The 15,334-nt window shown below is 36.5% G+C and overlaps 1 long non-coding RNA gene across 1 annotated transcript in view; it reads left to right on the forward strand.

The window, feature by feature from the left end:
* Positions 1 to 9,451, forward strand: part of LOC107699230 (uncharacterized) — a 10,726-nt gene extending 1,275 nt beyond the window's left edge. Inside the window, exons 2-4 of the long non-coding RNA XR_001635434.1 lie at positions 610 to 723; positions 9,111 to 9,153; positions 9,314 to 9,451. This is a non-coding gene — a long non-coding RNA (uncharacterized LOC107699230). The remainder of the gene's footprint in view (positions 1 to 609; positions 724 to 9,110; positions 9,154 to 9,313) is intronic.
* Positions 9,452 to 15,334: the final 5,883 nt, after the last annotated feature.

Consider the following 15,334-nt stretch of genomic DNA (forward strand, 5'->3'; position numbering starts at 1 on the left):
CCTGAGACACAAAAGTGCCTGTAGTTGATAAAACACCATTAAAGACATTACATTATGGTAATCATTTAGTATGGTATGGTAATCATAAAAGCACCATGTACCGTGACACTGCCATTGTATTGGCACAACTCCATAATAATAATAATACATATTTTGAAATGTGTTATATGAAAAGTCTTTAAGTTCACATTTCCACTCTAGATGGTTAATCATACAACATCCTTGAGTCTCAGTAATAAAAATATTAGGGTGCATGATATTGCAATTCAGGGCCTTAATAATCTTGATAAACAATGGAAATGAGACTGTAGGAACTAGATCACTTTAGATTTGACACGGCTCCTCTGTTTATTCCACAAGAGTTTATTTACTTCACTGGGGACAAGATGGACACTTTCTAATGACAGATTACCATGCAAGATCATGACATATCATGAGTCAAACCAAAAAAACCTGACATCGTCTTAAAGAGGCAAAATGTGGTCTCAAATGGAAAAACATATACACACACAACAACAACAACGTACTGTACTGTACAACATGCAACACACACCCCAGCACATACACACAAATAGACACACTGATTCTGCTGTGTCTGTTCTGCTTCAGCTGGGTGTTCGGTGGGTATGTCAACAGGAACCTCTTCCGTATGTGGTGTCTCAGCCTCTGCCATGGCAGGTCCACTATGTCTCCCACAGTCGGAAAGGAAGTCGTTCAGAGGAAGTGAAATTCCTCATTATTTTTTACTGTTATACTACATCACACAACTGCTTAAACCCCCCAAAAAATAAATCCACCAATGTTTCTTCAAGGATGAATCTCACCAGGAACATATAAAAGTCATATTTCACCCTTTAATAAAAAGGGGGAAAAAAAGAAAAGAAAAAAAAGTCTGCGTAATGAAAATTAAGCCTACATTTAGGATCATTATAATTGTACTATATAATGATAATGTGGTAAAAAATCAAGAATTAATAACGAATTAATAATTAGCATGACAATTATGCACACATGCCCTCAATTATAATTATTGTAATGTGAAAAAAATCTCATTCTCATTAATGCAAATCCAAAAAATAAACACATATATTTCAATTATATAAGTAATTATACATTACATAAATGTTTGTGTAATGACATTATTAGTTTTAATAAAACTAATAAATTAATTGATGCTATTTTATTTTATTATAAAAAAGTCCAGGCAGTCATGAGAATTATTATTATTATTATTTTTAGATTACTTCGATTAATGAGAAGTTATGGAAATATACTTAATATTCATGAAATAATGTTACAAACAGACAAACAACAATAACAATAATAATAATAAGCTTCTGTCTTTATGCTAATTAGTTCTTAATGAGATTCACCCTCAAAAGTTATACAGCAATAGTCTTGTTATTAAATTATCATTTAAAATACTGTACTTACAAAATATCTTTTTGAACGAGTAAAGGTCAGAGTGAAAGAGGGCAATGCTATGGGATCATTTTCCCGCCAAATATATTGCAGTCGTGGATAAAAAAATAACAAGCGTGAAACCAAAATTTAAAAACGCAAGTAAAATTATATTGCACAAAATTTTAATTGTATTTCGGTGGTATCCTTGAACACAGCGTCTTCTCAACATGATGTAAACACACTAACTAGCGGAAGTGTTTGTGGACAGGTCAGACGTATTTCGCGGGCAGGCGGGGATTATGCAAATGTTTTACCCAGTGACGTATACCAGTAACAGGCACAAGACTAGAAAATATGACGACTCATTAAGGCGATTCAGAATCGACTCTCTCTTTTGAGAGACAATATCTTTATTTATCCTGCACTTTTTTGATTAACAACTTTGCAGATTGTTTTCATTTAAGGATAGCTACTTTATAAACTGCAAAAGATATATTTTTCAAAAACCTAGACGACCTGCTCTTTAAAAATTAAAGCAAAGTTTTCAGAATAGCAAACAATAGTCACAGATCAATAAATAATAAGTGTAAATCAAAAATGTAATAACAGATTAAAAAAAAATAATAAGCACGAATCAAAACTTCAAACACATTTAAAATCATATTGCACAAAACTGAAATATTAATGCAAAATTATCCGAATTGCACGCAAAATCATGTTTTCCTTGGTTATATTTCTCTCTTTTTTGTGCTCTCAGACATTTTCTGCACAAAATTTTTATTTTTTTGTATGCTTTTGCTGTTTTTCCCTTTGCTCTTTATTCCACGTTTTTCATGTAAATCAGGGAGGGCTAAAACATCATCATTGGTCCACTAGTTTTAGATAGACAGCTCCTCCTCTAGCCAATCAGTCGAAGAGGGGCCTCATTACTGCCGGTGCTCAGTGTTCTGTTCACTTGTACAGGTGAAATGGACAACTGTCGGCTGGGAAACATCTTTCCATACAGGACACCGTTATATGTGTCTGTCTGTCACTGCTGTACGCCTACCTGGCGATCTGTTAATGTTAAATGAGTAAATCTGTAAATTAATTTTGAATTAATGTAATGTTTTTGCATTGAAAACGATAGTGCTAAAGAGTAAACAGTTACAGAGGCCAGGTGGATTTGATATGCACAATGATTTATTTGCGTGTTGTGTTTATTTGCACAGCTACATATATAATTGCCTAACACTATCACATTAATGTTTCAAATACATAAAGTTATACATAACAACAATATGAAAGTAAAACAGCCAGTAGGTGGCGGTAAGTTACTGTCTTTAGAATAAGACATTAAATCATTCATTCAAATGGCTGATTCATTCAGTGAGGAATAAAGCGAATCATTCAATGCGAAAGGCTGCTGTGTTGCTTGTAGAGGACACTGTTCTGCTGTGGCTTTCTTTGGACTCTTTGTCGAAATAGAGCAAAATGAGAAAATAGTTACTATTAATAGTAAACACTCAAAATATACTTGTTGTTATATTGATTAAGTTCAATAAACATTTGCAATGGTCCTGATATTAGGACAAACACTCTTCCTCGTGTTTTGCTTAACTGTATGTCATACAAGAAATTATAGTGTCATTCTTTACAAACAACATTTATTTTAAATGGTAAGCCTATAACTCATTTAAAACAAAACTAAAAACTGAACCTCCTGCTGGGCTCACATACCTCTCATTTCCATGAGTGAATCGTTAGACGCGGTGTAACATTTGGTTGATAAACTATTAGCCTATTTATTTTGTAAAGAAGGGTTTGTACTTCTCTCGTATCTGAATATCTACTTAAACAACATCCTTCACATATGCAATAAATTTGTTTGGAAAACACCACGGCATGGCGATGCTCGCGCTGACCAGCAAACCTACATATTGTACAAAAGACAAGTTAAATTGAGTCACCAATACATTTTGTATGTTTAGTTGTCTCATTTACTTTGATGATGAAGAGGCTGCGATGTAAAGTTTGCAATGCTAGAACTGATTATGTTCAAACACTTGGGTTACTCACATCAGCGAAAAGATGTGATAGATAGAGTAAGACATCATTCAAAATGATCTATTTTTTTTATTTGTGTACCTTCAAAATAACAGTGAAACATTGTACTTTTGTAAAATAAAGAAAACATACAAAATGCATTTGCCGTCTCTGTGAACCTCTTCCTGAAATGAAGAAAAACACAGCGATACTGTCTAATATACTTGTCACACAGAATGAGAAATATATTTATAGAAATCTTGAATTTACCTGTTTACGTTTTGCTTATTTGACATTAAATGCATTATATAAGTCACTTTGGAATATAAATCATAGCACATTCAGAAGATAAAAAATGCAACGTGTAGTCCGGAAAATACCGAATATCAAAATTTTTTGCAGGACCCCCTGGCTTTGGGTCACGACATGGACCCCAGTTTGAAAACCCCTGCTACTCTCCTAACAGTAATAACCATAACAAGACTTATAATCAGTCAGGTAAAGGCGAGCCAGGCACATCAGTCACTTCGCGAGGCCGGTGCATTTAGTGGCTGATCCCTTTCGCAATGTGACCGGAGGCGAATAAATACAGGTGAATATAACCGCGACAGGTTGCTAGGACGGCTCATTTAACGTTAACGTATCGCCGGGTAGGCGTACAGCAGTGACGGACAGACATATATAACGGTGTCCTGTATGGAAAATGTTTCCCAGCCGACAGTTGTCCATTTTCACCAGTACAAGTGAACAGAACACTGAGCACCGGCAGTAATGAGGTGCGTTGGAGTGACGTCACCGCCCCTCTTCGACTGATTGGATAGAGGAGGAGCTGTCAATCTAGAACTAGTGGACCAATGATGATGTTTTAGCTCTCCCTGATTTACATGAAACTCTAACCGCAACATTTGAAAAAAGAAGCGCAGAACGTGAAATAAAGAGCAAAGGGAAAAACAGCAAAAGCATACAAAAAAATAAAAAATTTGTGCAGAAAATGTCTGAGAGCACAAAAAACAGAAATATAACCAAGGAAAACATGATTTTGTGTGCAATTCGGATAATTTTGCATTAATATTTCAGTTTTGTGCAATATGATTTTAAATGTGTTTAAAGTTTTGATTCGTGCTTATTATTTTTTTTTAATGCGTTATTAAGAAAATAATACAGTCCCATGTTGACTGCATCATCCACAGAACTGTTTGCTCTTCAGGTAAACTGAAGAGGATCCAGCAAAGGTCCAGTAATGTCCTTCAGGTGGGCCAGCACCAGTTTTTCAAATGACTTCATGACCACAGACGTTAGAGCGACAAGTCTGTAATCATTAAGTACAGTGATTTGGTGTTTTTTTGGGGATCGGAATGATGGTGGACCATTTGAATTCATTTTTAAATTTTGTGCAATATAATTTTACTTGCGCTTTTCACGCTTTTTATTTTTGTATCCGCAACTGCAATACATTTGGCGGGAAAATTATCCCATACAATGCTGGTGGGTGGACAAAGAGATGAGAATAATAATGTGGCCCTTGTTCAATGCTTTGGTCTCATTTTGGGGTTTATTTCTTACTATTAGTATCCATGTGAACAGAACCTTATATTCCTAGCCACTGGATCATATTATCAGAATCAGAATCAGAATCAGAATGAGTTTTATTGCCAGGTATGTTTTCACATATGAGGAATTTGTTTTCATGACAGAAGCTTCCGCAGTGCAACAGAATGACAGCGACAGAACAAAAACACAGATAATAAAAGAAGAATAAAAAAAAATAGAACAAGTAAAAAAGGAATAACAATATATAAATTGACAATTGTATGTGCAGGTACAGGTATATTACAATAGACAGTTTTGTATGCACAGGTATATTATGTGCAAATTTGAGGTTTAGACTAAGTGTGTGTGTTAGATAAATAAGTGTATGAGTGTATAAATAGTGTTGTGGGTTCCACAGTTATTGTCAAGTGTTCATGAGATGGATTGCCTGAGGGAAGAAACTGTTCCTGTGTCTGACCATTCTGGTGCTCAGTGCTCTGTAGCATCGACCAGATGGCAACAGTTCAAAGAGGGAGTGTGCTGGATGTGAGGGGTCCAGAGTGATTTTGCTAGCCCTTTTGCTCACTCTGGATGAGTACTGTTCTTGAAGAGAAGGGAGGGTTGTTCCAATGATTTGCTCAGCAGTCCGGACTACCCTCTGTAGTCTTCTGAGGTCAGATTTGTTAGCTGAGCTGAACCAGACAGTTATAGAAACGAGAATGAATGAGCAAAACTCCCGCGGCGAGTAGAAAGGCTTACCGTTAATGAAAAGCGCTTCTAGATCTGAACAGCAAATCTTCTTTAACATGGTTACATCTGTACATCACCTTTCGTTGATGTAAAAGCATGTCTTGCCGCTGCGCAATTTTCTCGTTGATTCTGCATCGCGGTCCGCTCTGAACAGCTGAAAGCCCGGCAGATTTAACGCGTTGTCCGTTATGGCGTCATTCAGCCAGGTTTCCGTGAAACACAGAGCAGCAGAGTGTGAGAAATCCTTATTTGTCCGGGAGAGCAGAAGGAGTTCGTCCGTTTTGTTGGGTAGAGACAAACGTTCTACTGAAGTTTCGTAATATGACATACAGTTATTGTCAGACATTACTAGGTGCCGTTTAAGGCCAATGCACACAGATATTCCCTCTCAGAATATCTAGGCTTGGACATCCCTCAGGTGCTTGTAATCCAATGGAGAAGGATTTGTGTCTTAATGTATTACGGTCTATAAAAGAGAAGTCTGTATATATGTCCTGAGCTTCTGCTTAAACAGCATGCCTGTTTCACACTGCCACCTAATAGATTGACAAATCTGTGCTTAAAGCAAGACACTATAGGAAAACAGTAAAACATTTTAAAGAGCAGGTCATATGGTATTTTAAAGTGTCCTAATATTGTGTTGGAGTCCCCTACAACAGGTTTAAATGCATCTAAGGTCAGAAAACATTGTAATTTTCTCAGAATATACATTTAATATTAGAGTCATTTGCCAATGATTTCGAAACGATTTGTTCCAAGCAAGTTCGGAGCAAACCCCTCCCTTCCATAAGCCTACTCTGCTCTGATGACAAAGCACCTTTACATAAAAACAATAATATAGTGCTCCAATCCGTTCTTAAAATAATGACTTCAAATACAAAAACTCTTATGCAAGCGAATCGTGGCCAAATCTAAAGTTTAGCTGCTAAACTGTGAACACTTAAAAACAATAATGGTGGATACGTTAGCCGAGTGCTAACGTGGCTAACTGATGAAACAATACAGTTTGTAAACCAAAATATGTCTAAGATAAAAGCCAAGATTAGAAAAGCAGTCCTGGTAAAATGACATGCACACAACGAAAGGTTTGAATTGTATTTCTGTGGTATCCTTGAACACAGCGTCTTCTCAACATGATGTAAACACACTAACAAGCGGAAGTGTTTGTGGGCAGGTTAGACTCTGTTCGTATTTGGTGGGCAGGCGGGGATTATGCAAATGTGTTACCCAGTGACGTATACCAGTAACAGGCAAAAGAAAATATGACGACTCCTTAAAATACTTTATATATTTTTAATATGCTCAGACAGCTATAAATAAGCCATTTGTAGGTTCATTTATCAGAAAAGTGTGATCATTGTGGTGCTACCAAAACATTGTTTTGTTTATTTGAGCATTCTGACAAGCCTGGCATAGCAACAGTGCTTGAACCAATCATGTGAGTTTGTGGGCGGGGCTATCTATTTTTCAACCAATAGTAGATGGGAGAACGTTTGGGTTTGAAACCTGTTACAGTTCCACTTGGTAATGCCATTGCATAGAAAATAGGCCTACACACTTTAAGTGGATAATTCTGTCCATAATGAAAATGATGTACTCACCCTCATATTGTTCCAGACCTGAATAACTAATTTCCTTTCTGGAACACAAAAGAAGACTTTTTGGAAGGACATTTTATGTCAGTGGTTATTTTCTGTCCTCTGACCTGCCATCATTCACTTAAAATGGCATATTTGAATGCATGTAAACTTTATTGTGGGGGGAATTATTTAATCGCACAGTGATTTATAGTTGGAATATATTGTTTTATATATTTTTTTTCACTGTAAGAATACTGAAGCTAGAATATTACGAAAATATTTATGACACGTGGGTGAGTAAATGATGAGAATTTTCATTTTTGCGTGAACAATGCTTTTAACGATTCAGAAATTCACACCATCTCAAAAATGCTTTTACACTTTGCTTTTGCGTCACTACTTTGAGGTCCACGAAAGTGTCAGTGCATCCTTCTGTCCTTGAACGCACAAAAGCATCAGCCATGACAGTCTTATCACACGTGTCGCCTCTCTGTCTTTCCCACCGGAATGTGCGAGACATGGTGGCACAGACAGATCACACAGGTGTGAGACGTCTCTGCCGGGACATTCCACACATGCCTCTGCAGCGGGTTACTGCGCGACTCAGTGTGTTCATGCCGCTGGGGTCATGTCATGGTCATTATGGGCACTCTACTCTGTGCACTGGCAATTATTTTTACTCAAATGGAACATGACTATTTCAGAAAAATTCAATATAATAAGAAATGTGCATGAAAGTGTCTGATAGTATTTCTACTTTTAATTGATCGATTTCTCTTCAAAGGCACTGTATGACCCGTAAATAAATATTTCAAAGAACTGTGTGGCCCTTACATAACATTACATTTGATAGGAAAGTTTGATCTTGAACTGGAGATCAAATAGTTTCCTTAATGTCATATTGGGTGGCATCTGGTAATGGTAAACATATATCTATTTTGATCGACATGCTAAAGCACAAAACCCATACGGACATTAGAACTGGTGTACAAAAGAGCTTAAAAGCTAATGCTAAGAAAGTACACCAATGTCATAACCTTATTAAATTATTAATTGTAAACCATTAGCAGCCTGATTTGACCGTTTTGACTGTTCCAGCATATGCCAAAAGGAAAGCAGCTTTGCTCTCTTTAGTACTAAGGAGACTTTTACATGGGATTGTCCCCGTAATCAGTGTTCTGTGATATGCTTTGGATAAAATTGTCTGCTAAATGACTACCTTTACACGCTCTACTCTTAAGAAATTTAAGAATTCAAATGGAAATTAATTCATATTTAATGAAATATTAATGTAAACTCAGATAAAAAGGTACATAAGCTGTCACTAGGGTGGTACCATTTCATAAGGTACCAATATATATAATTCAAGTACTAATAAGGTATTAATATGCATTATTCAGGGGTAAAAAAGGTACACAAGTGCAGCTTTCGAGAAGGTAGCCTACTCCCAGTTAACATTTTGAACGTGGCTTTTACCAGTGTTCAGATTGATAAAATACTACCTCATATTTAAACATAATTAATGGCTGCATATTTGAACATGACATTTCAGAATACTTGTAATGCAAAACAGTTCTCATAATGTACTGTAGTTAATAAACTGAAGGAAATATGGTGATATCTATTAGTTAAAGAGCAGGTCATATGGGTTTTTGAAAAATATCTCTTTTGCAGTTTATAATGTAGCTATCCTTAAATGAAAACAATCTGCAAAGTTGTTAATCAAAAAAGTGCATGATAAATAAAGATATTGTCTCTCAAAAGAGAGAGTTGATTCTGAATCGCCTTAACAATTAAAACTTTTTTTGGTCTGTTTTACAGTTTGAGGGCCAGAGAAGGAACAGCATAGGCGTTTAAAGAAAGAGTAAGTATGAACATATCTGATATTGTATTCTGAAACAAAAGCTGTACAATAAAATAAAATATTTTATCATTGTTACATATATAAAATCATAAACTATTCTGTAAAGTATTCTCTAATTCTCAAAATATGATCTAGTTTTAATCACTCCCTTGTTTTTTAGACTCTTCTTCCAGTAATGGACACACCAAAACTTCTGCTGACAAGGCAGCGGCTACAATTCAGAACCAGTACAGGAAGTACCAGCAAAATAAGCAGAAAGGCCACAAATTAAAGCTAAACTGTTAGCTTTTGAAGTGTCCATTTCACGCTCATCAAACCCAGTATTCTCCTCTCTGAACCCTATTACCCCAACAACTGTCCACATGCAAACCTGGTCTCCATCAATGCTAAAGGACAGCACCTGTGAGCGGCACAGTCACATATTCTGATTTACAGATAGCTGACACCTGCATGAAAACACATGTTCACACAATGACAAACATTTCAGACCATTTGCTGATAACGGACGCCGCAAACTTCAGACACATAAACACTCAGATCTTTATGATAAATAAGGACGATATGTACACAAAACATGCAGACTACATACAAAATAAAATATAGCAAAATATTACAGGAATCTACTCCACACATTTCTCTTTCTCAATGCCCTCTGAGTTTTTGTCAGATTTAACTCAATTCTGAGGACAACTGTGTCCTCAAAATATAGTTAAATAAACCCCGCCCCCCTCCCATAATTATTTTAGGTTAATCCACATTGTGTAACAATGAATATACTCTCATTGTAACATTTATATGTTACATACTACGTGGGTATGTGCCTAGGTGAGGAAGCGCAATGTGAAAAATACATATCTGTCATTTCAAAGCCTGCAGAGAGCAGTGTGTATTTGTCAACTGATAAGGTATGAGTGATTTTTATACACTCACTGCCATGGCAACGTACAATCACATTCAATAAAGATTTTATTTAAGTCCCACGTTCTTGCTCCAAGATGTAATGTCATTCTTCTCTCTGCTGGTGAGCTAGTGCTAGTGAAAGGCTCAAAAATCAGTTGCCTACAAATCCTGAATAGAGAATTTGAAAATATAAACAATAAGTTCTGAATGTGTAGTTGCAAGTAAGACATATTAAACCTTCTTTCAAGTAAATAAGGGTTTGCAGGACTGCTGACTTTCGGTGTTACGAATATGGCCGACGAGTGAACGCTTCCATACTTTTGATTTTATATCCGCAACCCCCATTATTACGCATGGATGACTATTAATAGAAACTGGAATAGGCACCAACACCGTATACACGCAGTTTGGAAGATGGATGGATGTATGGATGACTATGTCTTCATTGGCACTGGTAAGGTAACCAAACAGCTATTGCTTTATTGTATTATTGACGCTCCCTCTAGATGTCAGTATGAGTTCAAGGCGAGTTTTAATGAACAAAAATTACAAAGTGTACCTTAGTGCACTACATAAATGCAAACTATGGAGCAAATTTTGTGCCAATATTCATCAAACTAATCTAGCGTTTTGCAAATAAACACAATCTGCTTTGCAAAGAAAAACTCGACTTTCAAACAAACGCAAAGTGATTAGCTAATACAAAACTCTATTTGCGAGAGAATGCAGAGGTATGGACAAATGTATGTATTGTGTGTTACTGTGAGATTCATTTGCCTTTTTATGAGGAAACTTGGCTTGATTTTCTCACAAATGCTTGCAGGCAGATTTTCTCACAAATGCAATTGAGAAACTTCCTTTTCCAAAAACAGTAGATGGCGCTGCCGGTCAATATACGCTAGTCTCCCGAGACCCGGAACACCTGTTTACCTTTTCAGAGAATACAGCAGACCAACATGAGTGGGGAACAGGTGAGTTTCTGTCTTACTATATCTATAATTAACCATTTGGATGTTTTCACAAAGCGACCCTACTACAATGTCAATGAAATTCACAATAAGTGCTGTAAAGTTGTAACATGATTGATTAGTTCAACAATAAGTAGTGACATGGCTAAACATTTAACAAGGCCAGTGCTTCTCAAAGTCCGGACTCTGGAGGGAATTCAATCCGGACCCGCCTCCATTTGCAAGTCTGTGGGAAACACTGTTGTCTGTCAACAAACATAAACAAAAAGCATGCTTCAGAACTGTTTTGAGAAGGTGCTTAAGTTTTGAGCCATGTATTATTACTCTGAATTAGGCTATTACTACTACTACTATTACCATCTTGTGCCCCGCAATAATCATTTACTCAAACTGTCTTTAATGAGATAAAGGGGGGAAAAAGAAAATGGCCGAACAAATCGGCCAAAAAGTCAGCATCATATATCGGCCATCAGCTGCCCTGATTTCTAAATATCTGCACCGGCCAGAGAAAAACCCTTGTCACAATAACAATAACATGACATCAATAAGAAGATGCCGATCACGGAAACTAATAGCAGAGTTAGGTAAGAATCTATTCGTATTGCAGTTTTCTCGATTGTTAACATATAACTGATTTTAGTTGCCACTTTTTTTCCAAACAATTAATTCCGTTTTCAAAACAAAGACACATTTCTCTTTGTGTGTAAAGTTTTGAAAAAAAAAGAGGCAACGTTCTGTAAATGTGTGTAAGCAGTTGAAAAAACCTCTAATAACTAGATTGAAATGTTTGAAAGACAAATTTATGCTGGCTTGTCTTAAAGTCTTGTTTAAAAAACATAAATGGTTTGGTCAGTTAGATGTTCTAGATGTTTGCTAAAGTGTTGCTAGTTGGTTGCTAGAATATTCTGTGTGGTTACTAGTCTCTTGCTATTCAGTTGCTGGGGTGTTGGTAAATTTTCGATCATGTTACTAAAACAGTGTGTTTTTATGTAAGCAGAGCATGCAGGGATTTCCAGAGGAACAAAAGACACATTCAGAACCGTGTCGCTGGTGTTCGATTCCTGGAAACAGCCTGAGACAAAAGCGTAATATTTTTCTATAAAGGGGTAAACGAGTTTTCAGCTGGTCCTCTGATCTTTCTACGCTTCATGAGGACGTGGCCCTGAAGCCATCACAACCTCGCTGTGTTCATGGGAACAGTTGGATGTCCTGCTTCATTTCTGTGTGTTACAGAGAGAACTGTGTGTTGTGTTTTACAAAAAGTGTTTTATGAAATTGAAAACTGACTCAAAGGCTGAGAATCAGTGTATGGTTTAGTGTCAGCTTTCAGAAACTTTGTGACAAAATCTTCTCTTGTCACACAGTTTCTGAAAGCTGACACTCAAACAGCAGAAGCACACACCAAATCTACAAAACCATACACTAATTCTGTCTTTGACTCAGTTTTCAATTTCATAAAACACTTTTTGCAAAACACAACACACAATTCTCTATGTAACACACAAAACTCTAACAGGAATTATTATTATGGCAAAGGTGTTTGCAAATGTTTGCTTTTGAGATGTGTTTGTGATATTTTGAATGCAGTGCTTCATTTTGCAAGAGATGTGAAGCATTTTGCATTTTGGTTGTGCAATTCTTGGATTTGTGTGTAAAGTTTTGAAAAAAAAAGAGGCAACGTTCTGTAAATGTGTGTAAGCAGTTGAAAAAACCTCTAATAACTAGATTGAAATGTTTGAAAGACAAATGTATGCTGGCTTGTCTTAAAGTCTTGTTTAAAAATGTAAATGGTTTGGTCAGTTAGATGTTATAGATGTTTGCTAAAGGGTTGCTAGGATATTCTGGGTGGTTGCTAGGCTCTTGCTATGCAGTTGCTGGGGTGTTGCTAGAGTATATGGTTGATTGAGTTTGTTCTGAGTGACATTCTCACCTCTGTTAATAACAGAAAATCAAACATTGTTTTCAAAACTGATCCAGTTTCAGTGCTTTGATATTATTGTATTTCTTTCTAATGTTAGGATATTCTAAAGTTTCTGTTGCTCTTAAACTTGCACTAAAACGTGATTTATACCATCTAAGTAGCCTTTGTAATTTTAATAGAACTGCATGTCTTCTTTGGTGATACAATCTCAGAAACATTTATAACCTGTTGAAGATTTTATGTTGTGTATTGACTTGGTGCCATGATGGATATTGAAATGTTGTTATTTATTTTTAATTTGAAACAGTATAGATGATTACTTAATGGTAATACAATATTTGTGAACACAACTGTGTATGTTAGACCATAAATCCCCAAATCAGGAGACCAAGAAACTGCTATAGTACTGTATACTGTAATGCAATTTGGCAGAATGTGCAGAGGATGCTAAATTTACTTTTTTTTATTTAATTTTTTACTGTACTGTATTGTGGTGCATACCAAGTTCATACAATTCTTTGGTATTTGAACTTTGGTGCCATGATGGATATTGAAATGTTGTTATTTATTTTTAATTTGAAACAGTATAGATGATTACTTAATGGTATTTGTGAACACAACTGCGTAGGTCAGACCATAAATCCCCAAAAACTATGCATGGGGGCTTGCTTTGGTGTTGCCACCCCTCATAGACCCCATGCCACCCCTTTGCCACCCTAAAAAATATTTTCTAGATCCGCCCCCGAAACCAACTTTAATTTTCATAAGGGATATAATAGTTTATTATTATATTTATGTTTATATATATATCATAGTTTATATGCATGCCTTGTACAACTTTTAAAACTAAAAGTGGCCTGTGAGGAGATATTTAATATTTCAACTAATATTTTACACTGAATTTGTAAAAGACTTTTCAGATTTTGAAAAATAATTTTTGAAAAGAATTTGTAAATTTGTACAGATTTTAGTCTGACAATAGCCTGTTTGGAAAAATCCAACAAATTTTTTTTAGCTTTTTATATATAGCCGAGCAACAAGTTGAAGTTAACAACTCATGAAGTTAAGAATAAAAGGCTACTGTCAGGAATTATATTAGTGGCTTTTCAAAATGCAAACGTTCGTCATCTGAGTCACTCCGAGAAGAGTCCTCACTGTCCAGAGTGTGTCTTCACCCATGTAGCGCGCCATCATCCAACGTGCAGAAAAATAAAGTAGGCTAAATTCTATGATGAAGCTTGTCGTTTTGATGCCATTTTTCGGGGGCATCTACATGTTTACCTGGCTGACCTCAGATCATTAACATGTGAACAGAGCGCTCGGTGTGAGGCGTGATCACATTAGTGACAATGAGGTGAGACAGGAGAAACTGTACCTCTCCTTACTTTCATACGGATTATATAATCAGAGAATATTTGTTTTCAATTTGAATTGGTTTATTTAAAGGTAGACATTTCAAGCTTTCTATACATATATGTATTATGTATGTGAGGCACATATTCACTGAGATTCAAGTTGTTTTATTCATGTGTCTGTGAAGAAAGTTCCCGGAGACCGAGACGGCAAAGAGCGCACCCTGTTTGTTTTCTTTATTTTACAAAAGCACATTGTTTTGTTGTTATTACGACTATACTCAAATAAAAGTAGACCCTTTGCAGTTTCAAACGATGCCATACTCGTATCTGTATTTTTTTGTTATTTTCGTGGTCATTGAGAAAACGTGACAAAACTCGCCGGTGCGGTCTTCGACCCCAAAGATAATTTTCTAATCATTACATTGTTAAAATCATTCTGAAATACTGGTAAACTACTGTTTATTAAATGCTGAATTTAGTATTATATCAGCGTGAACTTGATCCTTCTCCCCAATTCACAGGACAAGAGTGACACCAGAAGAGAAATATTCATCATTTTACTTAGCTTAAAAAACACATAATTATTTTAGATACATGTGAGATGGCGCCGACGGTGATGGCTGCCTCCGTGGCGTGCTCCGCAGTTGTTTTTATGTTTTTGTTAGTTTGTCCTGTCTTTAGTTATATCCCTGCAATCAGTTTCACCAGAGACGAATTGCTGGACATTCGGCAGTACACACCACCCGATATTTCACCGGTTTTCGATTATTCTGATGTTTTGCTGGACATTGTAGTCGGGGGAGCTGCGGCGCTGATCAAGCGCTTCAGGATGCGCAGACGGGGGAAGCGAGCCGGCGCGCTCGTCAAGCTCAGTCAGCGCGGATTCAGGACGCCGTTGTCAAGCATCCATTCTCTCAGGACCTAAAGTGGGACACTCACATTGACTCCGTTGTGAAAAAGGCCCTGCAGAGGTTTTACTTCCTTCTCCAGCTGAGGAAGTTCAACCTGCCACAGGAGCTGCTGAAACAGTTCTACTC

This window comes from Sinocyclocheilus anshuiensis, unplaced genomic scaffold (assembly GCF_001515605.1).
Source record: "Sinocyclocheilus anshuiensis isolate Anshui unplaced genomic scaffold, SAMN03320099.WGS_v1.1 scaffold242, whole genome shotgun sequence".
Taxonomy (NCBI): domain Eukaryota; kingdom Metazoa; phylum Chordata; class Actinopteri; order Cypriniformes; family Cyprinidae; genus Sinocyclocheilus; species Sinocyclocheilus anshuiensis.